This window comes from Eschrichtius robustus, chromosome 5 (assembly GCF_028021215.1).
Source record: "Eschrichtius robustus isolate mEscRob2 chromosome 5, mEscRob2.pri, whole genome shotgun sequence".
Taxonomy (NCBI): domain Eukaryota; kingdom Metazoa; phylum Chordata; class Mammalia; order Artiodactyla; family Eschrichtiidae; genus Eschrichtius; species Eschrichtius robustus.
In genome coordinates, this window is record NC_090828.1 from 123,748,215 (window position 1) to 123,760,475 (window position 12,261).

Here is a 12,261-nt window from a genome sequence, read left to right on the forward strand (position 1 = left end):
TCATCTTCCTTCATCTACTGCCTTGGCTATGCTTTTTTCCAGCTGTGACCTTGGTGCTCTCCTTGGGACAGGATCTGTGGCACTGGACCCTCCCACTGTCTACCCTGACCTCTACCCGACTCCTGCAAGCTGGCAAGTCCTCCAGCAAGCCCTCTGCCAGGGAAGGGACTGGACAGCCTTAAAAGAGTCCACAAATCACCACAGTAAGTCTAAAAATTGAAAACCGTCTGAGTTCACGGCAACACACACACAACAATCGTTAGAGGAACAGAACCATGACTCTATTAACCTTCGATCTGAAGGCAAAACTTCTACAGGAACTAATCTTTTTAGTGCACTAGACTCAGGCTACAAAATGAAGAGGCAGCAGAAAAAGAAAAGACCAGCCAGGCTAGACCTTTGGAACATTAAGGCATCTTCCACAGAGAGGGCACAATGAATCACTTTTCTTGAGCAAGGAGATCTAAAATTAACCAATTTTATTTTTGACATTCCTCCTCCCAATGATTTAAACGTCTTTGACCTGAGAAGGTTTTGCAGCTTCATCATATACAGTGTGAATCAAAGCAAAGTTCCTAAACAGACCTCAGGTAGGTGATACTTACTTTCAAGTTCCGTAGGATGGACAATTCATTACATTTAAGAAAAAAGAAACTGCTTATAGAGATTCCTACAGCTCGAGTTGGAATTTAAAGGGGGAAAAGAAGTAATAAAATTATAGCAAAAATGAGTAGGAGATTTAACGTATATATGTGTGTACTTTGGCGTAACTGGCCTAACTCTCTGTAGTAATGTTCTGTGTTTTTGAAAGAATAATAATCAGACTCCGTTATGGCCTCTTCTCTCATGCTTAATGTGAAAGGTTTTGCTTTAATGGATCACTAACATATAGAATTTCATGCTGTTTTTCTCCTAGAGTAAGTGCAATCAAAACTAAATGAGCAAAATGCATAAAAAAAGTCTGAGGTTATCTCTGGATACTGGTGTCATGGGTGCTTTGCATTTTCTTCTTCATGTGAATCTTCATATTACGACTTTTTTTTTTTTTTAAATGAACATTTCTTAATCAAATAAGTTTTAAAGGCATTACATTATATAAGCATACAGTCATTTATTGAAGGTTTACAGTTCAGGGAAAAAAACAAATGAACTTGACTGCATCCCATCATTTAATCCCCTGAAGTGCCCTATGACGTGGGTTCCATTGCCAGGTTACAAGTGAGGAAAGCAAGGCTTAAAGGGGCCGAGAACTTGCCGAGGTCCACTCACTAGTGAGCAGCAGGGCTGTGTGATGACTGAGACCTGTCGGCTCCTGGACCAGGACACGTCAGAGCCACCTTAAGGGCCAAGCTCAGTGAAGGGCAAGGATACGAGAGCTGCTGAACGTGGAATCCACCAAAATGAATTCTATGCCCAACTCCACAACTAGGGGGATAGCCTTAAACTATTTGACTTTCAAGTTTTCTCATCTACAAAATGAAGGTGCTGGCTTGGGTGACCTCTTAATAATTCTATTAGCTATAAGATCTGAAAAAGATGGTTGGACATCCTCCTGTCAGGCTAGTTGGATACATACCAAAAGGATACCACTGACTATATCTATTCATTTGCTCCACTGATGATACACACATATATACATCCACACATATTTGTTGAACTGATGACATATCAAATGTAGTTACTCATTAAGGGGCATGCTTTTAAAAAAGACTTCTTTACCCCACTCCCCTCCCCTCCTTGGCCTACTCCCCTGTCTAAAGTTTTGAACAGGAAATGCACATGGTAAAGGATGCCACACATGTGAGTGGTTCTGCTATCTGGGCTCATCCTCTCCATCAAACACCTGAGATGATGAGTATTTGGGCCAAACTGCTTGTTAGGAAAGGTTGTGCCTGTGGGGTGGGTAGGAGACGAAGAAGAAAGGCGACAATACGCCAGGAGCCAAGCGCTAGGAAAAGCGCTTCACACACGTCATGTCCTTCGGTCTCCACGTAATCCTCTGGGCAAGGCTCATCGTGACAGATGAAGACAGAGGTGCAGGGCAGCCCCACAGCTGCGGACGGAAGTGCTGTCTGTTCTGCCCAGGGCCGTACACTTAGCAGAGAAGCCAGACGTGCGGCTCCTGCAGTCCCACGAGCACAGTCAGCCTTTGATATGAGAGTATGATTGCCTAGATCTTCTCTACAAAATCCTTCCGAAAGGGTTTGCTCTGCTCCTATTGCAGGGCAGTGCTGGAAGGGCCATGAAAGTGACGGTAACTCCCTGCCTGCAGCCCTGGCCCCTGATGTCTCTTCCGCGCACAGCAGGGGTGATTGTTTCAAAGCCCAAAGTGGATTACATCCTACACTAACTCAGACCCTTCAGTGGCTTCTCCTCGCCCTCAGAATAAAACCCAGAATTTATCCTCAACCTTACGCTGCCTGCCTCACTACCCCCGTCCCCCCAAAGAACTCCCTTCCAAGTCCAAACACACGCCAGGCTCATTCTTACCTCGGGAGGGTTGCCAGGTTTGTGAGGGGAGGGGAAAAGATGCTCAGTTAAATTTGAATTTCAGACAAAGGATGATTTTTCTTTTTGGTATGTTGTATGCAGTATTTGTCATATAGTCACAGTTAAAAATTAAATAGAACACTCTTTCGCTGAAATTCATTATCATTGGGCATCTTGTATTTTACCTGGTAACCCCATACCTCAGCGCTTCTGCATCTGCTCTCTCTCTACCTGAAACACTCTTCCTTCCAGAGTTCCCATGCATGCCTGCCTGCCTGCCTGCCTGCCTGCCTGCCTGCCTGCCTGCCTGCCTGCCTCCCTCCCTGCCACACTATGCTCCAACTTTTCCTCTGAGAAGCCTTCCCTGGCCTGCTTCCCTGGCCACTCTACCTCCTTACTCTGCTTTTCCTCGGCACACCTACCACATGTGGAAATTATCTGACCCATGGGTTGACTACTATTTGCTGCCCCATCCAAATGTAAGCTCCTTGAGGACAGGAACTTCAGCTGGCCTGTTTCCTCAGCCCCAGTGGAGGCCCTGGCACACAGCAGGTTCTCAATCGTTACTTGTTACACAGTAAACAAAAAAAATCAAAGACATGACTTGAGTACTTAAGATATTCATGATAAGGATACTCTTTTCCATTTAAGTGACACTTGTCTATTTTCATCTTTTCATTAGGATCTTTCAAAATACCGTGAGGGAAGCAGGGCAGGCTTTACCTTGACTTCAGTGGGGAGAAACCAGTCTGAAAACTCAAGGGAATGTTCTAGGCCACACAGGTAGGAGTTGGACCCAGATAGGCAATCAGGCCCATGTATTTTCTTATCTTTTTTCCATGTAAGGCATTTTATTTTAAATATAGCAGTTTGTACATGTCAACCCCAAACTCCCAATCTATCCATGTATTTTCTATAATATGTAATGCTGCCCCCTACCACGGGAGGGGTGGCAGGAATATCACAGACAGTATGGGAGTGATCGTGTGCAAGAGAGACCCGAGGGCTGGGGAGATCCGAGACAGGGCTACTCAGGATGTTAGGGAAGGGGCAGGACTTCAAGAGAAATTGCTCTAAGTTTTCAACATACCACAAACCAGTGGGGTTCTAATGACAGGATGTCAGAGTTTCAAAAATCCATCCCAAATCTCTGTGGGACGAGACCTGTCAATTTCCTTTACACAGGAGAGGCAGCAAACGAATTCCTCCATCGTGAATCACACAGATAATACAGACAGATGCTTCTTACATTGCACAGTGGAAGAACCAGCCTCACTGGGTCTGTATCCACACTGAGGACACAAGAGCCACAGTCACCCCATTTATAAAGGTAGTCACATTCCAGTGACCAAGGACAGAGTTCCTCTTTTGTGGTAATGTGCAATTCTGCCAGAAGCGTAGATCCAGGCAAATAATGCAGAGTGACAATAAGAATAAAAACTGGGCGAGAAAACTGTGCCTTCCAATATAATTGGCTCATTCCATTCTAATAGTCTAAACTGATCCCCTGCATTCCCTTATAGATAAAATATTAGAGAGCATTATATTAAAATTGTTGATAAGTGCTCAAAATGCCCTTGCTTCATGTCTCAAACTTAATGTTCCTAGCAGATTTTAATGTTACAAATTTTACAATAACGTTTTCTTCAAGATTAGAAAGGTGATAGCTGGGGAAGTCACCCACTTAGAACAAAGAGACAAAAAAAGCTATTGACTATTTTAAAAAATGCTTTAAATAGAGTTATTCATTCAATAAATATGTGTGCCAGGCACTATTATTCCTGTGAACAAAACAGACAAAAAATCTCTCTGGAGATGACTTTCCACGTACTTGCTCTTAACGTTGGATATTGATGGTCACCCCAGGACCTTTGCACTGAATTGTTCCCCCTGCCTGTTAAATACTTGTGCCAGACATCTGCACCTCTTACTCTCTCACCTCTAATTTGGTGCTCACATGTCCTCCTCTCATCTGCTCAGTAGGGCATATTCTGAACACGCTGTCTAAAGCTGACACCATCACTCCTCATGAGCATTCATGAGCCCCCTCTCAGTTTCATTTTTCTCCACAGCTCTATTGTAATCTAAAAGATATGTATTTTACTTTTTGTTGCCTGTCTCCTCCTACAAAACACAACTTTAAGAAATGTTTGTCTTTTTGTGCACTGTTATATATCCCCAGCACCCAGAAAAAAACAATAGCAATGAAATCCCCTGGTACCCAGATGATGGTCTCTGAGTGTCATTTCCCACTAAGAGGAACCAAGGGTACTTAGAGAAAAGGCTGATTCTAGGTCTAGGGCAGAAATTATATAAGATGAACCTGGAAGCTCTTGTCATACCAGACGAGATCAAAACTATTAAAAACTCCTAGGTCGGGCTTCCCTGGTGGCGCAGTGGTTGAGAATCTGCCTGCCAACGCAGGCGACAAGGGTTCGAGCCCTGGTCTGGGAAGATCCCACATGCCGCGGAGCAACTAGGCCCGTGAGCCACAGCTGCTGAGCCTGCGCGTCTGGAGCCTGTGCTCCGCAACAGGAGAGGCCGCGATAGTGAGAGGCCCGCGCACCGCGATGAAGAGTGGCCCCCGCTTGCCACAACTAGAGAAAGCCCTCGCACAGAGATGAAGACCCAACACAGCCATAAATAAATAAAACTAATTAATTAAAAAAAAAAAAAAAACAACTCCTAGGTTTTGTCAAAAGGACTCAGAAGACAATGTGAATTGGCCCCCACTGGTCAAAGAAGGTATAATATGAGAACTAGTAAGAAAATAATTGGAATGGATCAAACATAACAAATATGTTTCAATCAATGAGTTCATAATGATGGTAAAAACTAACAAGCATACAAACAAGCAAGCAAACAAACTACTAGTCACCATTGGAAGATGCTAGGAAATCAACAGAGAACTCAAGACTTCTCTTATGAACTGTTCCGCAGGGAAACCAAATATCAGATGAGGACTCATTTCTCTACACAGGGTATTCCTGATATATTAAAAAGGAATCCCTGATGAACCCAGGCAGTGATTATCAATGGCTGCTAACATCCCCAAAAGAGAGAGAACCAGGCATTTATGTGCCTCTTAATAGACATATTTAATACCACCTATGAAACAGTTTTGAAAAAAATATTAAGCCTGACTCTGATCAAACCTCAGCTCTACTATCAATTTACAGGAAGTACAAGGGGCAGGGGACCAGGTTATACAACAACACGGGGATATAATCGTCAAAATTCAGAGGACAACAAACTCTTCTAAGGCAAATAAAGTTTCTTCAGCGAAAAATCACAAGAGGAAAAAAATAAGAGATGAAAGGAAACCTAAATTAAAGGGACTTAAGAGACATCAACAATGGTAATTTATGGTCCTTGCTTGAAACTCTGTTCAAATAAATAAACTTTAATTTACAAGAAATGTGAATACTAACCTATTTGATGATATTAAGGAATTCTGTAATTTTTTAGATATGGAATGGTATTAGGAGTTATATGTTTTAAAAGAGCCTCTTTTAAAGGTACATAGTGAAACATTCACAGATGATGAGATCTTTGGGATTTGCTTCAAAATAGTGAACTGGGAGAGGTGTCAATGAATGAGATTGGCCACGAATTGACAATTATTGAATGTGAGTCATGGGCACATGGGGGTCCCTTACACCCATCTCTTTTACATATGCTTGAAATTTTCCATATTAAAAACAGTTTAAAACATAAAAATTTACAAATATTTTATTGGTATATAAAAGAAATAAATGATCAGAGACAATATGTAAAAGTCTGTAAAAAACAAATTGGAGATGACTGAATCAAAGCCCCAGTCTGCCACATGTATTCCAAGCAGCAAAGAGGTGTTGGTTTGGGGTTTGGCAAATCCTGCCATTTACCCTTAAATTTTTGTTTAAGGTAGAGGTCAGAGTAAGAAATCTCAATTTAAATGTTGTAGTATGTGAAAAAAAAAAAAAGAAATAAAAAGATATAAAACTAAATGTTGTAGTATATGAAACTACGGACCAAGAGGGTGTCACTAAGAGGATGAACTTGGGAGAAGGAAGAGGTTGGGGGAAATTGAGAGATCAATCAGGCTGATGACAAATGCTGTTCTGTAAACTTGGGATTGTTTAAAAAAAAATCCTTTTTCTAAATATGTCTTAGAATTCAGGTAATAAGAGCCACGAAAACACATAGATGAAAAAGATAAAAGTAAAGGCTGAATTCAAGAAGTGCAAAGAACACGATCATAAATCTGTCACCTCCTGTACCGCCAAAAAAATATTATCTCACAGAAAGAGAATTTCCTACGTCAAGGGCTAGACATTTGAAAGGTGTGTGTGGGTATTCTCAGGCAACAGTCTAGTGGCATTTTTAAAGTACTCCCTGACTTGTCCCAAATGTTAGTTATATTTTCTCATTCGGATTTCTTCATGCAACCTAAACAGTCAATTCTTTACTGCTGCCACTTTGACAAATTAGTTTGTGCAACACCATTTCCAAGATATCTTTAGCAGCCAACACAGCCCATAAATCCAAATCATTGTACTGGTTATTAGGATTTCATTTCATGCTCACATTCACAAACATTTAAGCTTTCAACCTTTGCTGCTGGACATTAATCTTGGCATTAATCAAGGGATTAAGTACGCTGAATTTAAACTCAAGGTTAATAGCACGCTCAGCCAATATTAGTTTTACATATTGCCAAGGGCGAACAGAAAGAGGAAGAGACCTTTATGCCTGTTGTTTCTGAAATATAAGAAACAGATTCATGAGTAAGGCATGAAATTGCTTCTTTTGTTCCTTTATGAGGGAGTCACACACACAGGCAGGCGCACCCACACACACACATACACACTCACTCAACCAGTCCAAATTGGCATTAGAAGCAACAGCTTGTACACATCCTAAGATCTAGCAATCAATCACTGAGCAATTGGATTATTTCACAGCAACTATACTTCCAATGGCAACACAAGTGCTTAAAAAAAACAGTACAAACAAATTAAGAAGTCTGGCAGGGTATGATGGTTGCTAGTTGCTAGAATAATTGTGTAAATAGCAAAAATGTGTGGGAGTCAAATATATCAGCACCATCTATCAACGTAATATCAATAGGGGTAAAGAAATTTATTCTCAATTTTGTAAAAGCTGAGAGCAGTAAAAGGCTCTGCAGAGGGCTAAGTTAATAATACCTGAAATAATGACATTTAGAGTAATTACTTTATAGGGTCTTGTGTCTATAACGGGAGTAGTTAGTTACATGGCTCACAAAAACAGACACAGAAAATGAACTGCTCGATGATCTGGAAATGCAAGGCTGCTTAACGCATCATTCTTTCAACCCTCACCACTTGCAATGGCTAAGTACCTGGTCTCCATGAGTTATATGTTCAGGAGGATTGGCGCTGTATCTTTTTTTGGGGGCGGGGGGATAGAGGATCAAAATTATGAGTATTCAAAACTAGCAATGAAGACTGATTAATGGAAACCAGCTAACTTAGAGCCATATTTCAAACACAGGTGGATTTGAGCATAGAACTGAATGCAAAGGCAATGGCGACAAACGACTTCACTTGAGTTCAGCTTTTGTTTGATGTGAAAGGGCAACAGGAATGGTCGATGCAGAAGCACTAAGCAACTTAACCTCTCGGAGCCTCTAGGATGCGGCTCTCTATTACTCAGAGCTGGGGAGAGGTTGAAATGACGCCGTGTATTTGAGGTGTCAGGCACACAGTGCAGCTCAGCCATGTTTCATTCTTATTGTCTGCCACTCAACAAGGGCAATGACGAGACTTTTAGCATCACACCCAGCCCCTAATACAGCATCAGACATATGACAAACATCCGTGGGGATAATGGAAGGGGAAACACTGATGGCTTTACCTCCTGGGATTTCCCATAAAAGGCTGGTAGACTACAAGTTGGTGAAGGTAAAAGCAGAAGTTTATACTCCCATAATTCAGCAGAGTTGGCACACTGAGACAACTGGGGGAAAGAAAAATGCAGGAAGAGCGCTATCTCCTAAGATAGGTCCGAATCTAAATGCCTCAGTTCAACAGGTGACTGACTATACAGGAGACATCTTACTTCATGTCCTCTTTTATATCTGTCAAAGCTCTGCACTTAAACATAGATGGAAACAAGAATTGGCTCTTCAGTCAGGATTAAGAAAAGAAAGTCACCAGTACATCCACTGGTCAAGTAAACAAATCAAATGAAGATGTCTCTCTCAATCATTTTACCAATTGCAAGAGTAACCTGGCATATGATACAGGTTAAATGAAGTAACAAGACGGAAAGTTTCAAGAAAGCAGGACGAAAAAAAAAACTAGACAAAATACATCACCACAAAGCCACAGATGTTGTCCAGGATTTAGAGAATACTAGAACACAATTAACTGGCTTTAGGAAACATCTCTAATAATTTCACGTTACCAACGGCAGAGGGGCACTGCTGTTCCATGCATCCGGTTCACAATTTAACTGTGAACAAGTTGCACATCCTGAGAAAGGAAGTCAAGGGGAACAGCTGAATTTCTATGTTACCAGAGGCCTAGGGATCTAAAATTAAATGAGACTGGTGAATGAGAACCAGAAATTGATTCCCATTCTAAGACAGAATCAAGGTCCCACATAAAATGTCACAGGCTAAGTGACACCCCACAACTGTACTCAAATAATGGCAATATCAAAAACCTATCATGAATAGACACAGAAAACAAACTTATGGTTACCAAAGGGGAAAGCTGAGGGGGAGGAATAAATAAGGAATTTGGGATTAACATATTCATACTACTATGTATAAAATAGATAATCAACAAGGACCTACTGTATAGCACAGGGAACTATACTTAATATTTTGTAATAACCTACATGGGAAAAGAAATCTGGAAAAGAATATATAACTATATACAATTGAATCATTTCGCTGTACACCTGAAACTAACACAACATTGTAAATCAACTTTACTTCAATAAAAATAAATAAATCAATAACCATTCCCCCCAAAGAGGTAAAAAAACAAAAACAAAAACAAAAAAACCCCCACAAACCTATCATAAAAGTGTCAGTTCTACAAATTGAGTATCATTTATTTGCCAGGTTCTACTCTAAGCATGCTCCCATATAGGCTCAGGAATTCTCATGGTCGGATCCTTTAAAAACAAAATTAAAACATGATAAAGGAAGAACCTGAGGCACAAAGAGGGCAACTTTTCCAAGAGCACAGCGTTTAGAAAGCATTAGAAACAGAAGCTGAAGTCAGCTATGAGGCTCTAAGGCAGTACTGCCTATTGAAGTGGCCATGTTGGTTAAATTTTCCTCTATTACAGGGTCCCTATTAAGATGCTTTGATAAAATGGAAAAATTTTTTAAAAGGCCAGAGTTTCAAGGTAGTTTTCAGATTAAAACTTTGAAAAAGAAGTTCCTAGTTCTTTCCCAGGACCCCTTCCTGGCTTAATTACCTGTATCCATGCTTCCTCTTCCATTAGACTTGAAAGATAATGAATGCATAGCATGGTGCCAAGCAAATGAGTCCTCAGTAATTGTTGACAATCAATAAATACAATAGATGTTCAGTAAGTGCTCACTGAACTGAGTTCAGTGGAGCAAAAAGAAAAGTCTGATCATTTGCATAAGAAGAGAGTAGAACAGGCAAATGAAGCACCCTTCCACATCCCGAAAGGAGAAAAAATAGTTAAAGGTTCTGCAATGAAACACCCAGGCTCCAATATTAAGTCTACATGATCCATCACATCTTCATGCAGCCCCATCTATCCCACACTCCTCTCAGTTTACCTCCACCAGAATCTCCCTTTCCTCTCATCTTAACTAGGTCCTTCCTTCCCTGTCGGTAGGGGTAGGGCGGCAGTTGCAAAGGAAGTGAACCAGGTCATATATAATTACAGCCCCTCTCCACCTGGACCATTCTCCCACACCTCCCCAGCTCTGGCTTGGGAGATGAAGACCCAGGCTGGAGTGAGCACATCAAATCCTCTTCCTCTCCCTTCACCTCGGCAGTCCTCCCCGAGATGCTGGAAGGCGTGAAATTAGCTCAGCTTGTCAATCAGGGAGCCCGGTTAGACTCTGGCTAAATTCTATCGAATGGAAATGGGAAGAAAACTTTTGAAAATTGAACTAAATGAGGAACTTTTTCCTCAGGGCAGGAAAGGTGCCTCTAATTGACTTCTCACTGGAGTGAAGGTTCACCCCTAGCCCCAGGCCCTACTCCTCTGGAGAAGAAAATGAGGAGGCCGGCCCCAGGCCACCCAAGCTCCAAACACACTCAAATACATGCTACAAAGTCAATTTGCCAGCAGCCTCCTAATGAGGAACACCACACACCCAACTCTCAGTGCTTTTCATTTCCAAGAGGCATTTTAACTGTCATTAACTCTGACGGTTCCCATGATGGCCCAGGGGTGGCCATGGAGCAACCTTGGCAAAAAAAAGTCTGACTGGATCTTACAGAAGAAAGAGAAGTAAGGGTGCAGAAGAGGGACAAACCCCGCAGATTCCAGGGCCACATGCCCTACAGCAATACTGGCTTGGCCTCCATCCCCAAAACTGTCCCTGTCACCTTATACCAGAGAGAAGAGGTACCTGAATCCCACAAGGGAAACTATGGCAAAAACATTTCATTTAGCTTCAAAATGGAGGAATTCTCCTTTCTGCATGGCATCACCAGGGAGCTGTTATTCAACTACTGGTTAAACAGCAAGAGTACCCAAACCAGGGGGCGCGAATTTAAAAAAAAAAAAAAAAAGGCAGTCAAGAGCCTGCCAAGTGCACATTCTCAGAAATTAGCCAGCGTCCATTTCACAAGCCCCTAGGGCTGCTGCCCCTGCCCATAAGGGGGCTGGGGCTGAGGAGCCAGTGAGTTTTCATTTCCCTACTCAGTTCTCTCCCAGTAATTGGCGCTGGATAAAGTCTTAATCCCACCCTATCCCCACAACCTTTCTAAAGGTGAAATGGAGATCGCTAAAGCACGTAATAAATTCCATGTGGTCTGTAAAATGCCCTGTAGCCCTTAAAAAAAAAAAGAAAAAGCTGCTATTTAAATTCAAGGGTACAAATGAAAATGAAGTTCAGATAAAAAGGGAAAAAAAGGTAAAAGTAAATAATTCAGCCTGTAAGTAAATAGCTAACTCAGCCAATAAGCATATGAAAATATGCTCAACATCACTAATCATTAAGGAAATGCAAACCACAACTGGAGTGAGATACCCCCTCAAACCCATTCAGATGGCCACTAAAAAAAAAAATTTTTAAACCCCAGAAAATAACAAGTGCTGGCGAGGATGTGGAGAGGTTAGAACGCTTGTGCACTGTTGGTGGGAATGTAAAATGGTGCAGCCGCTGTGGAAAACAGTTTGGTGGTTCCTCAAAAAATTAAAAATATAATTACCATATAATCCAGCAACTCTGCTTCTGGATCTATACCCAAAAGAATTGAAAGCAGAGTCTCAAAGAGTTATGTGTACACCTACGTTCATAACAGCATTATTCACAATAGCTGAAAGGTGGAAGCAATCCAAGGGTCCATTTGACAGATGAATGGGTAACAAAATGTGGTCTATACACACAACGGAACGTATTATTAAGCCTTACAAAGGAAGGACCTACTGACACATGTACAACATGGATGAACCTTGAGTACACTATGAGAGGTGAAATCAGTCCATCACAAAAAGACAAATACTGTACATTTCACTTAAAGGAGTGCTTGGAGTAGTCAGAGGCAGAGGCAGAAAGCAGAAGGGTGCTTGCCGGGG

General features: G+C 41.6%; 1 protein-coding gene across 5 annotated transcripts in view; it reads right to left on the minus strand.

The window, feature by feature from the left end:
- Positions 1 to 12,261, minus strand: part of MGAT5 (alpha-1,6-mannosylglycoprotein 6-beta-N-acetylglucosaminyltransferase) — a 371,967-nt gene that overhangs the window by 140,679 nt on the left and 219,027 nt on the right. The gene's annotated exons all lie outside the window — the stretch shown is intronic.